The sequence below is a fragment of the Triticum aestivum genome, chromosome 3B (genome assembly GCF_018294505.1).
Source record: "Triticum aestivum cultivar Chinese Spring chromosome 3B, IWGSC CS RefSeq v2.1, whole genome shotgun sequence".
Taxonomy (NCBI): Eukaryota; Viridiplantae; Streptophyta; class Magnoliopsida; order Poales; family Poaceae; genus Triticum; species Triticum aestivum.
The window spans coordinates 711014544-711036452 of record NC_057801.1 but is presented as its reverse complement, the minus strand read 5'-3'; the positions used below and the strand labels follow the sequence as shown (position 1 = coordinate 711036452).

General features: G+C 46.7%; 1 long non-coding RNA gene across 2 annotated transcripts; it reads left to right on the top strand.

Moving 5' to 3' along the window:
• The first annotated feature begins 17384 nt into the window (after positions 1 to 17384).
• On the top strand, positions 17385 to 19432 carry LOC123066153 (uncharacterized). 2 transcript variants are annotated; one of them, XR_006431234.1, is made up of 6 exons: positions 17385 to 17679; positions 17855 to 18043; positions 18131 to 18196; positions 18520 to 18594; positions 18702 to 18734; positions 19033 to 19432. It is a non-coding gene; the product is annotated as an uncharacterized lncRNA (long non-coding RNA). The 2 variants fall into 2 exon arrangements; XR_006431235.1 differs by having other exon boundaries at positions 18520 to 18600.
• Positions 19433 to 21909: the final 2477 nt, after the last annotated feature.

Genomic DNA, 21909 nt, shown 5'->3' with positions numbered 1-21909 from the left:
GCTATTGCTGCATTTTATGATTATGAAATTTGGCAAATGGATGTCAAAACTGCATTCCTGAATGGATTCCTGGAAGAAGAGTTGTATATGATGCAACCGGAAGGTATTGTCGATCCAAAGGGTGCTAACAAAGTGTGCAAACTCCAGCGGACCATTTATGGACTAGTGCAAGCCTCTCAGAGTTGGAATAAACATTTTGATAGTGTGATCAAAGCATATGGTTTTATACAGACTTTTGGAGAAGCCTGTACTTACAAGAAAGTGAGTGGGAGCTTTGTAGCATTTCTGATCTTATATGTAGATGACATATTGTTGATTGGAAATGATATATAATTTCTGGATAGCATAAAGGGATACCTGAATAAGAGTTTTTCTACGAAAGACCTCGGAGCAGCTGCTTACATATTGGGCATCAAGATCTATAGAGATAGATCAAGACGCTTAATTGGACTTTCACAAAGCACATACCTTGATAAAGTTTTGAAGAAGTTCAAAATGGACCAGTCAAAGAAAGGGTTCTTGCCTGTGTTACAAGGTGTGAAGTTTAGTCAGACTCAAAGCCCTACCACTGTAGAAGATAGAGAGAAAATGAAAGTCATTCCCTATGCTTTAGCCATAGGTTCTATCATGTATGCAATATTGTGTACCAGACCTGATGTATGTCTTGCTATAAGCATAGCAGGGAGGTACCAAAGTAATCCCGGAGTGGAGCATTGGAAAGCGGTCAAAAACATCCCGAAATACCTGAAAAGGACTAAGGATATGTTTCTCATTTATGGAGGTGAAAAAGAGCTCGTCGTAAACGGTTACGTCGATGCAAGATCTGACACTGATCCAGATGACTCTAAGTTGCAAACCGGATACGTATTTTTATTGAATGGAGGAGCTGTCAGTTGGTGCAGTTCCAAGCAAAGTGTCGTGGCGGGATCTACGTGTGAAGCGGAGTACATTTCTGCTTCAAAAGAAGCATATGAAGGAGTTTGGATGAAGGAGTTCATATCTGATCTAGGTGTCATGCCTAGTGCATCAGGTCCAATGAAAATCTTTTGTGACAATACTGGTGCAATTGCCTTGGCAAAGGAATCCAGATTTCACAAGAGAACCAAGCACATCAAGAGACGCTTCAATTCCAACTGCCATCAAGCGTCGGAAGGGGGCATAGAGATTTGCAAGATACACATGGATCTGAATGTTGCAGACTAGTTGACTAAGCCTCTCTCACGAGCAAAACATGATCAGCACCAAAGCTCCATGGGTGTTAGAATCATTACTATGTAATCTAGATTATTGACTCTAGCGCAAGTAGGTGACTGAAGGAAATATGCCCTAGAGGCAATAATAAAGTTATTATTTATTTCCTTAATTCATGATAAATGTTTATTATTCATGCTAGAATTGTATTAACCAGAAACTTAGTACATGTGTGAATACATAGACAAAACATATAGTCCCTAGTATGCCTCTACTTGACTAGCTCGTTAATCAAAGATGGTTATGTTTCCTAACCATAGACATGTGTTGTCATTTGATGAACGGGATCACATCATTAGGAGAATGATGTGATGGACATGACCCATCCGTTAGCTTAGCATTATGATCGTGTTAGTTTCATTGCTACTGCTTTCTTCATGACTTATACAAGTTCCTCAGACTATGAGATTATGCAACTCCCGAATACCGAAGGAACACTTTGTGTGCTACCAAACATCACAACAAAAATGGGTGATTACAAAGGTGCTCTACAGGTGTCTCCGAAGGTGTTTGTTGGGATCGAGATTAGGATTTGTCCCCCTGTTTCAGAGAGGTATCTCTGGGCCCTCTCGGTAATACTCATCACTATAAGCCTTGAAAGCATTGTGACTAATGCGTTAGTTGCGGGATGAAGTATTACGGAACGAGTAAAGAGACTTTCCGGTGACGAGATTGAACTAGGTATTGAGATACCGATGAACGAATCTCGGGCAAGTAACATACCGATGACAAAGGGAACAACGTATGTTGTTATGCGGTTTGACCGATAAAGATCTTCGTACAATATGTAGGAACCAATATGAGCATCCAAGTTCCGCTATTGGTTATTGACCAGAGACGTGTCTCGGTCATGTCTACATATTTATCGAACCCGTAGGGTCCGCACGTTTAACGTTCGATGACGATTGGTATTATGAGTTTATGTGATATGTTGACCGAAGATTGTTCGGAATCCCGAATTTGATCAGGAACATGACGAAGAGTCTCAAAATGGTTGAGACATAAAGATTGATATATTGGATGACTATATTCGGACACCAGAAGTGTTGTGGAGAAGTTTCGGATAAAACTGGAGTGCCGGAGGGTTACCGGAACCCCCCTGGGAACTAATGAGCCTCGATGGGCCCTAGTGGAGAGAGAGGGGCCAGCCAGGGCAGGCCACGCGCCCCCTTCCCCTAAGTTCGAATAGGACAAGGAAGAACGGCCGGCCTCCAGGGGGGCGCGCCCTACAGGGGCCGGCCGGCCTCCCCCTTGCTCCTTTATATACAGGGGCAGGGGGCACCCTAGAACACACAAGTTGACAATTGTTTTAGCCGCATGCGGTGATATGTCTCCGTCGTATCTATAATTTTCGATTGTTCCATGCCAATATTCTACAACTTTCATATACTTTTGGCAACTTTTTATATTATTTTTGGGACTAACATATTGATCCAGTGCCGAGTGAAAGTTCCTGTTTGTTGCATGTTTTATGTTTCGCAGAAAACCAATATCAAACGGAGTCCAAATGGGATAAAAACGAACGGAGATCATTTTTGGAATATTTATGATTTTTTGGAAGAAAAACCAACGCGAGATGGTGCCCAAGGGAGCCACGAGGCAGGGGGCGCGCCCCTGACACTCGTGGGCACCACGTGAGGTGGTTGACACTCTTCTTTTGCCGCAAGAAAGCTAATTTCCGGAGAAAAATCTAGGCGAAGGTTTCAACCGAATCGGAGTTATGGATCTTCGGATATAAAAGAAACGGTGAAAGGGTGGAATTAGAGAACGCAAAAACAGAGAGAGACAGAGCGACAGATCCAATCTCGGAGGGGCTCTCGCCCCTCCCACGCCATGGAGACCATGGGCCAGAGGGGAAACCCCTCTCCCATCTAGGGAGGAGGTCAAGGAAGAAGAAGAAGAAGAAGGGGGCCTCTCTCCCCCTTGCTTCCGGTGGCGCCGGAATGCCGCCGGGGGCCATCATCATCACCGCGATCTACACCAACACCTCCATCATATTAAGAAACCTCTCCATCACCTTCCCCCATCTATATTTAGCGGTCCACTCTCCCGCAACGCGCTGTACCCTCTACTTGAACATGGTGCTTTATGCTTCATATTATTATCCAATGATGTGTTGCCATCCTATGATGTCTGAGTAGATTTTCGTTGTCCTATCGGTGATTGATGAATTGCTATGATTGGTTTAATTTGCATGTGGTTATGTTGCTGTCCTATGGTGTCCTCTGTGTCACGCAAGCGTGAGGGATTCCTGCTATAGGGTGTCGCAATATGTTCATGATTCGCTTATAGTGGGTTGCTTGAGTGACAGAAGCATAAACCCGAGTAAGGGGGTTGTGGCATATGGGATAAAGGGGACTTTATGCTTTAATGCTATGGTTGGGTTTTACCTTAATGATCTTTAGTAGTTGCGGATGCTTGCTAGAGTTCCAATCATAAGTGCATATGATCCAAGAAGAGAAAGTATGTTAGCTTATGCCTCTCCCACATAAAACTTGCTATCGGTCTAGTGAAGTAGTCAATTGCTTAGGGACAATTTCACAACTCCTACCACCACTTTTCCACACTCGTTATATTTACTTTATTGCTTCTTTATCTAAACAGCCCCTACTTTTTATTTACATGTTCTTTATTGTCTTGTAAACTTATCCAACAACACATACAAAGTACTTCTAGTTTCATCCTTTTTCTAGGTAAAGCGAACACTAAGCGTGCGTAGAGTCGTATCAGTGGCAAATAGGACTTGAGAGAATATTTGTTCTACCTTTAGCTCCTCGTTGGGATCGACACTCTTACTTATCGAAAGAGGCTACATTTATCCCCTACACTTTGGGTTATGAAGACCTTTATCTGGCACCGTTGCCGGGAAGTCATAGCGTGGGGTGAATATTCTCGTGTGTGCTTGTTTGCTTTATCACTAAGTATTTTTTTTGGCTGTTCTTAGTTGTTTTCTATCTTTAGTTAAGGGTAGGAAATGCAAAATACCAAAAAAATTAGTTCTACCTACTGAACCAATGGTTGAAGAACCACTCAAAATCTATCACACTCCTGAAGCTTTTTACTTGGATCATCTTTGATCCCTTTGTGCTCATGCTGAAACCCCCACTAGCTTAGTTGAGGGAAAATCTTTAGATGAGCATGCTTGTTATGTGCGACACCGTATATCTGAAAAAGGGAAACTTTTACTGGATAAAATTCATCGTTTGCAATGCTATGCTTGGAACTTATGTGAAATATATGATTTTACTTGTTGTTTTGAAAACCCTAAGAAACACCTTCCCTACCAATGTGAGTTTAATGATAATGGAATTGTATCTTCATATGCTAATGGTGTTTATAATTACTATGATGTTCAACAAATTGAAGAATTTGTTGCTTTTAAGGGTGCTTATGAAATTGCTTCTTTGATTGAAAAGTATGATGCCACTCTTTACAAATCTGAAATTTTTGCCATACTTGAATATTGTTATGATAATTATGCTTCTAATGCCTATGTTAAACCATATATTGAGGAATTCTCCGCTGTCCAAGAAGAGACTAATATTTTGCAGGAGTCCATGGAAGAAGAAATTGGTGAAACTGTGCGCTCATTGGATGGAAAAGACGATGAGGAGAGGGAAGAACAAAAGGAGGAAGAGTGGATTAGCTACCCATGCCCACCTTCTAATGAGAGTAACTGTTCAACTCATACATTGTTTAATTCCCCTTCATGCTTACCGAAGGATGATTGTTATGATCCCGTTGATTCTCTTGAAATATCCCTTTTTGATGATGCTTGCTATGCTTGTGGCCAAGATGCCAATATGAATTATGCTTATGGAGATGAACTTGCTATAGTTCCTTATGTTAAACATGAAATTGTTGCTATTGCACCCACGGATGGTAGTCCTATTATCTTTTTGAATTCTCCAAACTACACTATATCAGAGAAATTTGTGCTTATTAAGTATTATATTGATGGGTTGCCTTTTACCATTGTGTCTACTATAATATGCATGTGCTTGCTGCTCCTACTTGCAATTATTATGAGAAAGGAACTATATCTCCACCTCTCTATATTTCCAATATGATAAAATTGCAAGAAACTGCCTATACTATGCATTAGCCTTTACATAGTGTGCATGAATTTTTCTTTTATGACATGCCGATGCATAGGAAGAGAGTTAGACTTCGTCATTACATGATATATGTTACTTTGTGCTCACTACTAAATTACAAATCATTGTTAATTAAAATTGGCTTTGATATACCTTAGGATCCGGGTGGATCCATTACTTGAGCACTATATGCCTAGCTTAATGGCTTTAAAGAAAGCGCTGCCAAGGAGACAACCCGGAAGTTTTAGAGAGTCATTTATTTCTGTTGAGTGCTTTTATATAGTCTAAAAACAAAAAAATAAAGAGGGGAACCTAAAAACTTTTCAAAAAGGAAAGTGAAAGTGAGAAAGACAAGCATTGTTGAAGTCGGAGAGCTCCTTGAACTTTGTTCATGCTCACGGAAACTTTGTGAATCTTAATTACAGAAAATTTTCATCAAAAATAATTATCCCCTTGTACAATTCCATTGTATTATAAAAATAATGTGCCAAGGTTTGCCTTTAGGATGTTTACAATGCTTGTTGGTTTGTACGGTGCAGGACAAAAACTTTGGCTGTAGTGCGCGATTCTACAATTTTTACTGGAACATCAAATGGTTCTGATTCGTTTTGCACTGTCTTTCTGTACAAATTTTTTATTTTTCCTAATTTTGGTAGAATTTTTGGGGTAAGAGAAGTATGGTGAATGTTCAGATTGCTACAGACTGTTCTGTTTTTGACAGATTCTTTTTTTGTTGCATAGTTTGCTTGTTTTGATGAAACTGTCAATTTCTATCAGTGGATTAAGCCATGAAAAAGCTATATTACAGTAGACACAATGCAAAAAAAATATGAATTGGTTTTCAACAGTACCTATAGTAGTGATTTGCTTTATTATACTAACAGATCTTACCGAGTTTTCTATTGAAGTTTTGTGTGGATGAAGTGTTTGATCGAGGAGGTCTCGATATGAGGAAAAGGCAGAGAGGCAAGAGCTCAAGCTTGGGGATGCCCAAGGCACCCCAAGTAAGTATTCAAGCAGACTCAAGCATCTAAGCTTGGGGATGCTCCGGAAGGCATCCCCTCTTTCTTCAACAAGTATCGGTATGTTTTCGGAGTCGTTTCGTTCATGTGATATGTGCAAGTCTTGGAGCGTATTTTGCATTTAGTTTTCACTTTTATTTTATGCACCATGCTGGTATGAGATAGTCCTTGGTTGATTTATAGAATTCTCATTGCACTTCACTTAAATCTTTTGAGTATGGCTTTATAGAATGCTTCATGTGCTTCACTTATATCATTTGAAGTTTGGATTTCCTGTTTCTCTTCACATAGAAAACCGCCATTTGTAGAATGCTCTTTTGCTTCACTTATATTTGTTAGACCATGGGCATATATTTTGTAGAAAGAATTAAACTCTCTTGCTTCACTTATATCTATCTAGAGAGATGACAGGAATTGGTCATTCACATGGTTAGTCATAAAATCCTACATAAACTTGTAGATCGCTGAATATGATATGTTTGATTCCTTGCAATAGTTTTGCAATATAAAGGTGGTGATATTAGAGTCATGCTAGTGGGTGACTGTGGATTAGTAGAAATACTTGTGTTGAGGTTTGTGATTCCCGTAGCATGCACGTATGGTGAACCGTTATGTAACGAAGTTAGAGCATGAGATATTTTTTTGATTGTCATCCTTTGTGTGGAGGTCGGGGGCGCGCGATGGTTAACTCCTACCAACCTCGCCCCTAGGAGCATGCGTGTATTACTTTGTTTCGATGACTAATAGATTTTTGCAATAAGTATGTGAGTTCTTTATGACTAATGTTGAGTCCATGGATTATACGCACTCTCACCCTTCCATCATTGCTAGCCTCTTTGGTACCGTGCATTGACCTTTCTCACATCGAGAGTTGGTGCAAACTTCGCCGGTGCATCCAAACCCCGTGATACGATACGCTCTATCACACATAAGCCTCCTTATATCTTCCTCAAAATAGCCACCATACCTACCTATCATGGCATTTCCATAGCCATTCCGAGATATATTTCCATGCAACTTCCATCATCATCATATATATGACTTGAGCATTCATTGTCATATTGATTTGCATGATCGTAAGATAGCTAGCATGATGTTTTCATGGTGTCGGTGTCAAAACCGGCGGATCTCGGGTAGGGGGTCCCAAACTGTGCATCTAGGCGAATGGTAACAGGAGACGAGGGACACGATGTTTTTACCCAGGTTCGGGCCCTCTTGACGGAGGTAAAACCCTACGTCCTGCTTGATTAATATTAATGATGTGGGTTACAAGAGTAGATCTACCACGAGATCAAGGAGGCTAAACCCTAGGAGCTAGCCTATGGTATGATTGTTGTTCGTCCTATGGACTAAAGCCATCCGGTTTATATAGACACCGGAGAGGGCTAGGGTTACACAGAGTCGGTTACGATGGTAGGAGATCTACATATCCGTATCGCCAAGCTTGCCTTCCACGCCAAGGAAAGTCCCATCCGGACACGGGACGAAGTCTTCAATCTTGTATCTTCATAGTCTTGGAGTCCGACCGATGATGGTAGTTCGGCTATTTGGACACCCCCTAGTCCGGGACTCCCTCAGTAGCCCCTAAACCAGGCTTCAATGACGACGAGTCCGGCGCGCATGTTGTCTTCGGCATTGCAAGGCGGGTTCCTCCTCCGAATAATTTATAGAAGATTGTGAACACCAGGATAGTGTCCGGCTCTGCAAAATAAATTCCACATACAACCGTAGAGAGAATAATATTACACAAGTTCAATCTGCTGACGTATTTTGTGGCGTAACGTCACACCACTACCAAGCCTTCAAATTGTTTTTATTGTTCCATCTCAGCGCGTTTAGCGAGGCGGTTTCCTTGGCACGTCTTGTCGAAGCAGAGATCGTGTTCCCCTTATTCCGGGATTCCCATCAATACGGACGTGGGTAACCCAACCGCGCCATTGATTGCGGCGCTTGGGAGATAAGCGAGTTTTATCAGGCCGGTGGGGACGCATGTTTCCGTCCGCCCATATAAGGGGATAAAGATCCAACCTTTTTACCTGCGCCTTCTTCCTCCTTGGCTTATCCATCTCTGCGAACTCGAGCTCTAGCGCCCAAGCCCGCACATCTCACCTCAACCTTCTCCAAATATGTCCGGAGCGGGAGGCAAGTGGATGGCCTCCTCCGTCACGGAGGGGCATATCCAGAAGCTGCGCAGCGCCGGATACTTGTCCAGCGACATCGCGCATCGGCTCCCCGACGAGGGAGAGCTCATCCCCACCCCTAGGCCCCATGAGAGGGTAGTATTCCTTCCCCATTTCCTCCGCGGACTGGGCTTCCCACTTCATCCCTTTGTCCGGGGGCTCATGTTCTACTACGGCCTAGATTTCCATGATCTGGCCCCGAATTTTATCCTCAACATCTCGGCGTTTATCGTCGTGTGCGAGGCCTTCCTCTGCATCCAGCCCCACTTCGGCTTGTGGCTCAAGACCTTCAGTGTCAAGCCGAAGGTTGTGAAGGGCAGCCAAGCGGAGTGCGGAGGCGCCATGGTGGGCAGGATGTCCCACGTTACGTGGCTGGAGGGTACTTTCGTGGAAACCATTAAGGGGTGGCAATCGGGGTGGTTCTACATCACCGAGCCGCGTGACCCTGATTGGGCAGCGGCCCCCGAATTCAGATCCGGTATCCCTACACGGCTCACCTCCTGGAAAGAGAGTGGCCGGATCTGGGGGGATTCGGAGGAGCTGACCGGACTCCAAGCCTGTATCCAGAAGCTGGTGGACAAGAAGCTCAAGCTTGTCAACGTAGTCCAGGTCATGCTCATCCGCCGGATTCTCCCGTGCCAACGACGGGGCTTCAACATGTGGGAGTTCGATCCGGCGCAGCACCAGACTTTGAATGGGCTCTTCGACACTACGTACGAAGAGGTCTGGAAGGTGCTGTTCAAGGGCGCCGAGGCTCCCGCATCCGCTACCGAAGATCGCGGATTCAGCTCGCAGCGTCCAGCTGACGAGGTAAGTGATATTGTCCTTTACGGGACGCTTGTTATTCATAGTTTGACTCTATGCGGGATCTAAACTCCCTTTCCTTTGACAGGACTGGCTGAAGAAGGCCGCACAGGCTATCTGTCCGGCCCCATTGCCAGAGGACCCAGCTGACGCCCGCCTAACGGGGCTGCTGGCTCCGGCACCCCACGTGGTGCCGGAGAAGAAGGCCAAGAAGAAGGCCACGGGGACTCGGAAGAGTTCCCGTTTTCAGGTGCTATCGGACGATGAATCCGAGGCCGACTCCTCCCACCAAGGCGAGGAGGAGAAGAAGAAAGCCTCTCCCCCAGCGGGGGGAGGGAAGAAAAGGAAGGCCTCCCCAACAAGGGAGGCCGAAGGGTCCAAGAGGGGAAAAACTCTTCCCCCGGACTGTTCCGCCAACGCCAGTGACGACGACGAGGACTGGCCTCCAAGGGCCAAGCCTCTGGCGAGATCGTAAGTATCCGGACTCCCGAATAACTTCAAGGTTTTCGTTTTCCGCCACATTATGTCTTTCTAATGCCGCATACAACCCTGCAGTCCGCCTAAGGATGATCTCCCCACTTCGTCGAGCGGGTCCTTAGGGGCGTCGGATATGGATTCTCTTCCGACTGCCTCCACCCCCCGTGATGCGGACGATGCCGAGGTGGGATCCCAGGAAGGGACCCACCAGGAGGAGAGGGCCCCGGAGGTGTCGCAGGACAACCTCCCGGACTTTGCACCGGACTCAGCCCCGGAACCCATAGTGGCTCCGGAGTCCGGCGGGCGACCCCTTCGTAAGAAGGGCAAGACCGCGACGCCGGCTGCCTCCGTCCAACCGGAGGTGCCGGATAATTTGCTAGAGGCGCTCAATAGCGCCTCTATTGAAGAGGAACACCGCACTGTTATGAGTGCGGTGATTCAGAAAGTTCAGCTCGCCAAGAACGGGCTGACCGAAGCCTGCAGCAGCCTTCTAACAGGCTTTGAGGTAAGAATTTCAATATATGTAAAATGGTACCGCATAGACAGTAGCCCCTGATGCTCGGTTCGGTGTTCGGAAAGAAAAGCCGGACTGAGGATCTTTAGAAAGATAAACGCAGGAGTCATGAAAATATGTCAATATGGGATTGCAGGCTGTGCTGCTGACCTCTGCCGCACTGACTGCGGAGGTCAAAACTTTGAAGGAAAACCTCGAGCGGTCCGAGAACGAGCTCGGCCATGCCAAGAAGCAGCTCGAGGAAAAAGAAGGTGAGTAATACCTTATGAAAATTGTACCTTACAGAAAAGGATTTGGTTGCAAGAAAAATGACAAGGATAACTGGGGTATTGCAGGGGCCACTAACGAGGTGGCGACCCTGAAGGAGGCGGTGGCCGCGGCCGAACGCAATGCGGCTGCGGAGCGCACCGAGCGAGAGAAACAGGAGGCGCGGGTGGCGGAGGTACAGCAAGAGCTCCAGGATCTCGTGAGGAAACATGAGAGCCTGGAGCGTGACTCGAAGACTCGAGAGTCTGAGCTTGCAACGGCTCTTGAGAGTGCCAAAGCCGCTAAGGCCGAAGCCTACAAGGCCCTCCAGGAGATCGAGGCGGTAAAGAAAATAGCAGCGGGTAAGGCATTTTTCATGCAAAGTAAGCATGTGAGTGTTAATTACCTGTCGCTTACCCGAATTCGGAGCTCTCCAGGAGCGTTCGCAGATCTTCCTCGCAGCGTGTCCGATGCTGCCGCATTCTACCGGGCCGAGGAGGGGAGCTCGACGGAGAAGGTCTTCTGGTCTCAGTATGCTGAGGCCGAACATCCGGTGCCCCTTAGCGACCAGCTGAAGCAGCTGGTCGAGCTCCACAAGGCGGCCGAACAGGCCATGAAGGGCCTCATAGTTCGGCTGTGGCCTAAGGAGGCCATGCCTGGGAGCTACTTCGGCCTGGTGCGGCGGCTGGTGGATGCGTGCCCGTGGGTTGAAGTCATCAAGCACTCCGCCTGTATTGAAGGTGCCCGTCGGGCCCTTGCCCGCGCAAAGGTGCACTGGGGCAAGATGGATGCCCAGAAGCTTGTGACGGACCCACCACCAGAGGGCAAGGAGTATCGTACGCCCGAGATGTATTATAAGAGTGTGCTGAAGGGCGCCCGCACTATTGCGGGTGAGTGCTCCAAAGATGTAATATTTGAGTAGACTCGCATTTTGTTATCCTGTGCGCTGAAAACTTGGTTCATATGCGCTAAGCAACGCTTGTTAATTTAAAATATTACCTTCTGTGCGGCTGTTTATCAAATCTGAGAGATGGCAAGTCGTCGGCTTCAGCCCCCATGCCACGAGTGCTGGGGTGTTCGGGATAAACTCGAGCGCTCTTGTTCCCATTTTTGGGTCCATCTAGGGAGGCGCTCAACACAACGAACAAGGCAACCGGACTTATAATGCTTGAACACTCTCACTTAGCCATAGAATTCTATAATTTTAAATTTCGGCGAAGCCCCTAGTTTTCGGAAGGCCGAATTTGGGGCGCTATCCACGCCTTGGCCGGACAGAATCCGGCTCCTCGCTCGAAGCGGCATAAGTCTTTAGGGACTCGCAAAGAACCTCTCGAACAGCGACCAGCTCTCGCCTCATCATGACGGTCAGTTTTAGCTTTCTCCACTGAGGCGTTAACCCAGCTCAACTGGGGCGCAATCGCAGTGGTTCTCCCAGTGCTACCTTAGCCGATAAAACGGAACGTAAGGTACCAAAACATGGGAGCCGGGCAAACCCAACTATTGACCCAAGAACATGATTCGGAGCCGATGCATATAATGCTATAAGTTCGGGGTGCCGCACTTGTGAAAGTGTTCGGACTTATCACACCATAACGCGGGAAACATAAGCCCCTGGTGTATTTAGCCGTACCAAAACGTACGGATGCAACATGTCATAGATGAACATATGTGTAAGAAAGAAATGCAATTAGAAGCAAAAATGTGCTGCATTGCTTTATTCAATAAAAACTGCTGTAAGTGCAGGACGATACAAGTGGTGCGGTAAGCAAGGGATGGGACTGTTTAACATGTCCCCCTCCAGGGGTAGGCTACGGAATAATGCATAAAACAGATTTAATGCTCATGATGGAGACCACCTGGATTTTCGTTGTAGCCTTTCTCCTTCCCTGGCTGTTGCATCGTGGGTTCGGCATGTCTGCTGCCGGACAGGGCCTCTGACGAACGGAGTCCTGTAGGTAAAAAATAAAAGGAAAAGAAAAAGAAACGACACACTTAAGAGCCCCTGGTGCGGTTGAGCCGCAGTCTGGGCTTATCGTGGTCGAGCCCCTTGCCCCATGCCCATGGTATCTTCAGAGCGTAATGGAGTACGCGAAGGGTCTGTCTTAATGTTTTACAGGGGCTGGGGTTGGGGCCGCACTGCTACGCGTGCTCGGAACGTGCCAGGTGGTCGTGTTGTAGGTTACTCCGGGCACGCTTAGCTGTGTCCGGCCGCTTAGCAGCCGGACTCGAGAATTGCCTTAAAAGGCTGCTTTGTACTTCTGCCGCGAGAGCCGCTGTATGTTCCTCCGTTCGGAGGGAGCGTTCAGTGTTTCCGTTGACCGTGATGACTCCTCTAGGGCCTGGCATCTTGAGCTTGAGGTATGCGTAGTGCGGCACCGCGTTGAACTTTGCGAACGCGGTACGTCCGAGCAAGGCATGATAGCCGCTGCGGAACGGGACTATGTCGAAGATTAACTCCTCGCTTCGGAAGTTATCCGGGGATCCGAAGACCACTTCCAGTGTAACTGAGCCTGTACAATTGGCTTCTACACCTGGTATGACGCCTTTAAAGGTCGTCTTGGTAGGTTTAATCCTTGAGGGGTCTATGCCCATTTTGCGCACCGTGTCCTGATAAAGCAGGTTTAGGCTGCTGCCGCCGTCCATCAGGACTCTGGTGAGATGAAATCCATCGACGATTGGGTCTAGAACCAATGCGGCGAACCCACCATGGCGAATGCTGGTGGGGTGGTCCCTTCGGTCAAAGGTGATCGGGCAAGAGGACCATGGATTGAACTTCGGGGCAACTGGCTCCATCGCGTATACATCCCTGAGTGCACGCTTCCGCTCCCTTTTGGGTATGTGCGTGGCATATATCATGTTCACCGTCCGCACCTGTGGGGGGAAACCCTTCTGTCCTCTATTGTTCGGCGGTCGGGTCTCTTCCTCGTCGTCGCTATGTAGCCCCTTGTCGCTGTTTTCGGCAATTAACTTGCCTGCCTGCTTGAACACCCAACAGTCCCTATTGGTGTGGTTAGCTGGCTTTTCAGGGGTGCCATGTATCTGGCACAAGCGGTCGAGAATTCGGTCCAAATTGGACGGACCCTGAGTTGTTCTTTTGAATGGCTTTTTCCGTTGACCGGGTTTAGAGCCTCTGAATCCGGCATTGACTGCCGTATCCTCACTGTTATCGCCGTTAATGCGGCGTTTGTTTTTGTTGCGACGCGACCTGCCACTACGGTCCTTGATATCCGGACTGCCAGAATTTTTGTTGAGGTTGTTGCTGCGTGCTAGCCAGCTGTCCTCACCCGCACAGAAGCGGGTCATGAGTGATGTAAGGGCTGCCATGGATTTCGGCTTTTCCTGTCCCAGGTGCCGGGCAAGCCACTCGTCGCGGATGTTATGCTTGAAGGCCGCGAGGGCCTCGGCATCCGGACAGTCGACGATTTGGTTTTTCTTGGTTAAGAACCGTGTCCAGAATTGTCTGGCCGATTCGTCTGGCTGCTGAATTATGTGGCTTAGGTCATCTGCATCTGGTGGTCGCACGTACGTGCCTTGGAAGTTATCGAGGAATGCGGCTTCCAGGTCCTCCCAACTCCCGATTGACTCTGCTGGCAAGCTGTTAAGCCAGTGCCGGGCTGGTCCTTTAAGTTTGAGTGGGAGATATTTGATGGCGTGGAGATCGTCTCCGCGGGCCATGTGGATGTGGAGGAGATAGTCCTCGATCCAGACCGCGGGGTCTGTTGTGCCATCATAAGATTCAATATTGACGGGTTTAAACCCTTCTGGGATTTGATGATCCATTACCTCATCTGTGAAGCACAGTGGGTGTGCGGCGCCTCTGTACTGGGCGATATCGCGACGGAGCTCAAAAGAGCTTTGTCTGTTGTGTTCGGCCCGGCCGGACTTACTGTGTCCGGGGTGACGGTGATCGTCACGTATCGTGGGGCGCCCACGTGATCCATAGATCGATCTTGATTGTCTTGCCTTATCCTCCAATATGTCGCGCAGGTCCGGAGTGTTCCCCTGTGGCCTTGTGCTTTTCGAGCGATGCCGGGGTACGGGTCTAGTGAAGGGCCTTGAGGCCTCTCTGTCGCGACCACGGGGTGGTCGATCAGCCGTATTGTCTCCTGGTGAAGCGGGATCATATGCCTCCACCTCTAATCGGGGGAGCAGCTTACGTTTGGGGTAGCTTTTGGAGGGGCGTTCGAGTTCATGCTCTTCGGCCGCGAGGACTTCGGTCCATCTGTCGGCTAGCAGATCTTGATCAGCTCTAAGCTGCTGCTGCTTTTTCTTGAGGCTGTTTGCCGTGGCCATAAGCCTGCGTTTGAAACGCTCCTGTTCGACGGGATCCTCAGGCACGACGAATTCGTCGTCGTCGAGGCTTGCCTCGTCTCCGGAGGGAGGCATATAGTCCTCTACCTCTTCTTCGGCCGCTCTCTCATGAGGGCTGGCGTCCCCCTCCTCCTGTGCTGGATCTTGCTGGAGTGGGTTGTCTTCGGCGCTATCCGGTGTATTATTGTCTCCGGTGCCGGAATCCTCATTCTTGCTATGGCGGGATTTAGAGCGGCGCCGCTGACGCCGGCGCTTGGGCTGTTTCTTGGAGGGGTCATCCTCCGCTATTCCTTCGCCGTTCCCATCCTTTGGGATATCCACCATGTATATGTCGTATGAAGAGGTGGCTTTCCAGTGCCCGGTGGGCGCTGGTTCTTGGTCGTCTCCGGCATCGTCGTCCATACCGTCGATGTCCTCAGAGTCGTAATCTAGCATGTCGGTTAGGTCGTCGACAGTGGCTACCAAGTGGGTGGTGGGTGGGCTCTGAATTTCTTCGTCGTCCGCATCCCAACCGTCCTGGCCGCAGTCCGGCCAGGCCTCTCCTGATAACGAGAGGTACTTTAGCGAACTCAAGATGTCGCCAAAAGGTGAGTGTTGAAAGATGTCCGCCGCGGTGAACTCCATGATCGGCGCCCAATCGGATTCGACTGGAGGGGGCGCGGGAGGTCCGGAGTCCGGCAAGGAGTCCGGCACCTCGGAGTCACGAGCTTCATGGGGGACAAGATCGGTGTTCGGCTCTATCGCCGTAGAGGTTGCAGCCCCCGAGGTGGTGTCTAGCCATCCATCCTTGGTCTGCGCAGCCGGCTCCGAGTCGAAGATCGGAGCGGGTTCGAGTGCGGCCTCCAGGGTACTGTCCGGCTGCAGAGCTAAATCATGCCCATCGTGACAGTACGGCACGCTCGGCTGTGGCTCGAATCCGTCGAGGATCAAGTCCCCGCGGATGTCAGCCGTGAAGTTCAAACTTCCAAATCTGACCTGACGGCCAGGGGCGTAGCCTTCGATCTGCTCCAGCTGGCCAAGCGAATTGGCCCGCAGTGCGAAGCCGCCGAATACGAAGATCTGTCCGGGGAGGAAGGTCTCACCCTGGACTGCATCGTCGTTGATGATCGAAGAAGCCATCGAGCCTATCGGTGACGACACAGAGGAACTCTCAATGAAAGCACCAATGTCGGTGTCAAAACCGGCGGATCTCGGGTAGGGGGTCCCGAACTGTGCGTCTAGGCGGATGGTAACAGGAGACGAGGGACACGATGTTTTTACCCAGGTTCGGGCCCTCTTGATGGAGGTAAAACCCTACGTCCTGCTTGATTAATATTGATGATGTGGGTTACAAGAGTAGATCTACCACGAGATCAAGGAGGCTAAACCCTAGAAGCTAGCCTATGGTATGATTGTTGTTCGTCCTATGGACTAAAGCCATCCGGTTTATATAGACACCGGAGAGGGCTAGGGTTACACAGAGTCGGTTACAATGGTAGGAGATCTACATATCCGTATCGCCAAGCTTGCCTTCCACGCCAAGGAAAGTCCCATCCGTACACGGGACGAAGTCTTCAATCTTGTATCTTCATAGTCTTGGAGTCCGGCCGATGATGGTAGTTCGGCTATCCGGACACCCCCTAGTCCGGGACTCCCTCACATGGCTTGTCCGTTTTTTGATATCTTTGCTATGCTAGATCATTGCACATACCGGTACACCGCCGGAGGCATTCATATAGAGTCGTATCTTTGTTCTAGTATCGAGTTGTAATATTGAGTTGTAAGTAAATAAAGTGTGATGATCGTCATTACAGAGCATTGCCCCATAAAAAAATAAAAAAAATGAGAGGCCAAAGAAGCCTAAATAAAAAAAAGGGGTCAAAGAAGCCCGCCCAAAAAAAAGAAAAAAAGAAAAAAAGGGGCCAATGTTACTATCCTTTTACCACACTTGTGCTTCAGAGTAGCACCATGTTCTTCATATAGAGAGTCCCCTATATTGTCACTTTCATATACTAGTGGGAACTTTCATTATAGAACTTGGCTTGTATATTCTAATGATGGGCTTCCTCAAATGCCCTAGGTCTTCATGAGCAAGCAAGTTGCATGCACACCCACTTAGTTTCAGTTTGAGCTTTCATACACTTATAGCTCTTAGTGCATCCGTTGCATGGCAATCCCTACTCCTCACATTGACATCAATTGATGGGCATCTCCATAGCCCGTTGATTACACTACTAGAAATTAAGCCAATAACGACCAACGTCTAAAAGTCATGGTTGTTATTCTTATGATGAGCTAGTCGCATGTTTAAACTAACCCCAGGAAACCTCCCCAACAGCGTTGGATATGCCGGTCGTTAGTTTGGTGGCCTTTGTTGATTAATACTCCATATATTTGATACTTTTATTTATTTTTAGAGTAATTAGCATCCTTATCTGGTGAAACGAGGGAGATAAAAGGAAGATAAATAAAATTCACTTCTAACTATCCCTACAGTCTCGCGTCTAGGTAAACCACGGTGGCGCGTCCCCTCTCAGATTGAGCCGCTCGCCCCTACAGCCGCCACCGCCATGAACACCGCATGACCACGTCATCCCCTCGCCTCCTCGCCTCCTCGTCCCAGGACGCCGACCCAGATGCGCTCGCTACCGAGGTCGTTCGATTGGAGCAGAGGATCCACGCTCGCTGTCGAGTGGAGCAGAGGATCAACGTTCGCTGCCGAGGTCGTCTGAGCGGACCGGATCCCTTGTTGGGTGCTCGACGAGCAGCGCAACGGGGTGCAGAGGATCAACGTCGAGGTCAGTTCTGCATCCATCGGATCTAATAGTTCAGTGACGAGGTCAATACTCCTACGTGTTGGTCGGATCTAGCTCGGTGATGATGTCAGTGTTGCTACCGCATCGGCCGTATTTAGTAGCGGGCTGGGGATATTTGGAGTGGATCGCCAATGGTTTAACAGCTGTTCTTATTCAGATATTTAGATGGGAGGGGGAGGCAGAGGCGAATACGATGCAGGACTTGTCTAGGACGGAGAAAGGGCGCAACTGCTGCTCAGTGCGAAAACAGAGGTGAATTCGGGTTCTAGTCTTTCGCATGGCATGAACATGACAGATATATCGGGGACGATCATTGTCAGGACGTGCATAGGCTGCCGTGTAGCAGGTAATTAACTAGCTAAATTCTTCACTCTGACCATTTTTGTTTGAGATTTTTTTCAATTTGGACGTGAAGATGTAAACCTGGATGCAGGTTTGTGGAGGTGACGGCGCCAGTCTTGTGAAGGGATGCTTGGAGATGCGTGTGGCACTGATCTAGGTACGTGCATACACTTTTCAGAACAAAGACGTTTTTTGACTTGCCTAATCTGAAAGTGAGGACAATGTGTTTGGCTGCTGATTATTTTTAACTTGTACGTACATGATTGATAATTTTGGCTTGTGTGAACTGAAAAGAAGAGTTAGTTTGCTCTTCAGAATGACCTCGTCAATCGATGGCCTATTGACTCGTACATCTAGAGATGTGTCAATGAATGCATAGCCTAATTATTGAGCAACAACGTCTAAAAAGATATCATGTGCAATATATAGTCGTGTATACCTGATGTATACTGTTTTTTCACTTTTGATTTAATTTGTTAGAATCCCAAAGAGCAGATTGCCATTGTAGACGCTCAGTACATGGTCCATTGTGCAGTTCCCATGCTCCAGGGCGAGGTAATTGTAAGTTTTTCTTGTAAGCTTAAACTTCTCAAAAATTGATGTCTCCTTGCGTGCTCTGTTTTTCATATGCTCACCACTTAGAAGCTCCTCTTCTCCTCCAGGGTCACAAAGAAAAGTCAGGAGGCCGTTTTGAGGTATGTATATCACTCACTCTTGAGAATAATATTTGGTTTTAATTTGTTGGGTATATGTGTTAAGAAATTAGCTGGGTATATAATAACAACCAAAAAAATTTCATTTTTTCTGAGAAATAAAATAACTCCAGTTTTGCTTGAATTAGAAAAGAAACATTCCAATTAATATTTGCTTAAAATAGTTTGCCTTTGTCGCACAAGGATAAGGACTATTGAAGAATTCAAGTGGAAACTTGTTGCTTTATGATATTATCCTCTTTGCTAGTTCTTTTATATGTACTGACATATAAACCATTAGTGTTTTTTGTAGAATGGATGGTCCACCTTAAAAGTAACATCACGAGGCATTATAGACATTGGTGAAGGATGATAAGGACTTGTTATGGTGTCTCATGAGTGAAGAGAAAACATTTACTAGTTGTTACTTGAGTTTTTTGGTACAAATGAACATCTATATTGGTTGTTCTGGATAGTGTTTTTGCTTAGTAATTTCGCAATGGTGTCTTTATCTCCAGATATGTATGTGGGGAATTAGAGACATTGCGAGGACCAACATTAAGTAAGGCAGAATTGGTTTCTAAACTACAAGCTTGTGAGCAAGCGAGGAAAGTGCTCGAAGGAATGTTCAATGGCATGGTGCAAGAGGTGTTAGAAATTAAGTGTATTGTGTCTAGTATATCAGTAAGTGATAGTTCTCATGGAAGCCAACTTGAAGTTTCTTAAAGGATATTTTAATGTATGTCAGAATATTGGTATTTTTATCAATAAAAGAGGCTATGATCCTTTCAAACAATATTCTCTTGTTTTTATATTAATATGGATGTTCATATTGAAATGTTGGACGTTGCATAAAGTGATCGTTGAACGCAAAATTGTACTAAATATAAGTGGTTCTGAAGGATATCAATGTGTGAAGAGAGTGGTTGCTAATGATACTTTGGTCAGCATGATGACGACAATTGTGATCGTTATTTCCATGGGATTGACGACCGCACACCATCTCGTCGTTACAAGATAACGGCCACAAAAGGTATGTCGTCGTTATACTTTTAACAACGGAGCCTACTACGACCAGCAGATTGTGGTCGTTAATGACCCTTAACGACCACAATCCGACCTTTAACGACCACATATACCGTCGTTAAAACCCGTTTTCCTAGTAGTGTTATCCGCGTCGATGTGAGACTTTCTTCCTCTTTGTCTTCTCCATATAACCTCCACCATCATATTCTATTCCACCCATAGTGCTATATCCATGGCTAACGCTCATGTATTGCGTGAAGGTTGAAAAAGTTTGAGAATACTAAAGTATGAAACAATTGCTTGGCTAAAACCGATGTTGTGCATGATTTGAATATTTTGTGTGATGAAGATGGAGCATAGCCAGACTATATGATTTTTAGGGATAACTTTCTTTGGCCATGTTGTTTTGAGAAGACATGATTGCTTTATTAGTACGCTCGAAGTATTATTGTTTTTATGTCAAATGATAGACTATTGCTTTGAATCACTCGTGTCTTAATATTCATGCCATGATTAGACATATGATCAAGATTATGCTAGGTAGCATTCCACATCAAAAATTATCTTTTTTATCATTTACCTACTCGAGGACGAGCAGGAATTAAGCTTGGGGATGCTGATACGTCTCCGTCATATCTATAATTTCTGATTGTTCCATGCCAATATTCTACAACTTTCATATACTTTTGATAACTTTTTATATTATTTTTGGGACTAACATATTGATCCAGTGCCCAGTGCCAGTTCCTGTTTGCTGCATGTTTTATGTTTCGCAGAAACCCAATATCAAACGGAGTCCAAATGGGATAAAAACGGACAGAGATCAATTTGGATTATTTATGATTTTTGGGAAGAAAAACTAACGCGAGACGGTGCCCGAGGGGGCCACGAGGCAGGGGGCGCGCCCCTGATCCTCGTGGGCACCTCGTAAGGCGGTTGATGCTCTTCTTTTGCCACAAGAAAGCTAATTTTCGGAGAAAAATCTGGGCGAATGTTTCAACCCAATCGGAGTTACGGATCTCCGGATATAAAAGAAATGGTGAAAGGGTAGAATCAGAGAACGCAGAAACAGAGGGAGACAGAGAGACAGATCCAATTTCGAAGGGGCTCTCGCCACTCCCATGCCATGGAGACCATGGACCAGAGGGGAAACCCTTCTCCCATCTAGGGAGGAGGTCAAGGAAAAAGAAGAAGAAGAAGAAGGGGGGCTCTCTCCCCCTTGCTTCCGGTGGCGCCGGAACGCCGCCGGGGGCCATCATCATCACCGCGATCTACACCAACACCTCCATCATCTTCAGCAACCTCTCCATCACCTTCCCCCATCTATATTCAGCGGTCCACTCTCCCGCAACCCGTTGTACCCTCTACTTGAACATGGTGCTTTATGCTTCATATTATTATCCAATGATGTGTTGCCATCTTATGATGTATGAGTAGATTTTCGTTGTCCTATCGGTGATTGATGAATTGCTATGATTGGTTTAATTTGCTTGTGGTTATGTTGCTGTCCTATGGTGCCCTCCATGTCGCGTAAGCGTGAGGGATTCCCGATGTAGGGTGTTGCAATACATTCATTATTCGCTTATAGTGGGTTGCTTGAGTGACAGAAGCATAAACCCGAGTAAGGGGGTTGTGGCGTATGGGATAAAGGTGACTTGACGCTTTAATGCTATGGTTGGATTTTACCTTAATGATCTTTAGTAGTTGCGGATGCTTGCTAGAGTTCCAATCATAAGTGCATATGATCCAAGAAGAAAAAGTATGTTAGCTTATGCCTCTCCCACACAAAACTTGCTATCGGTCTAGTAAAGTTGTCAATTGCTTAGGGACAATTTCACAACTCCTACCACCACTTTTCCACACTCGCTATATTTACTTTATTGCTTCTTTATCTAAACAACCCCTACTTTTTATTTACATGTTCTTTATTATCTTGCAAACTTATCCAACAACACCTACAAAGTACTTCTAGTTTCATTTTTGTTCTAGGTAAAGCGGACACTAAGCGTGCGTAGAGTCGTATCAGTGACAGATAGGACTTGAGAGAATATTTGTTCTACCTTTAGCTTCTTGTTGGGTTCGACACTCTTACTTATCGAAAGAGGCTACAATTATCCCCTACACTTGTGGGTTATCATGCGGTGCCCGCTCC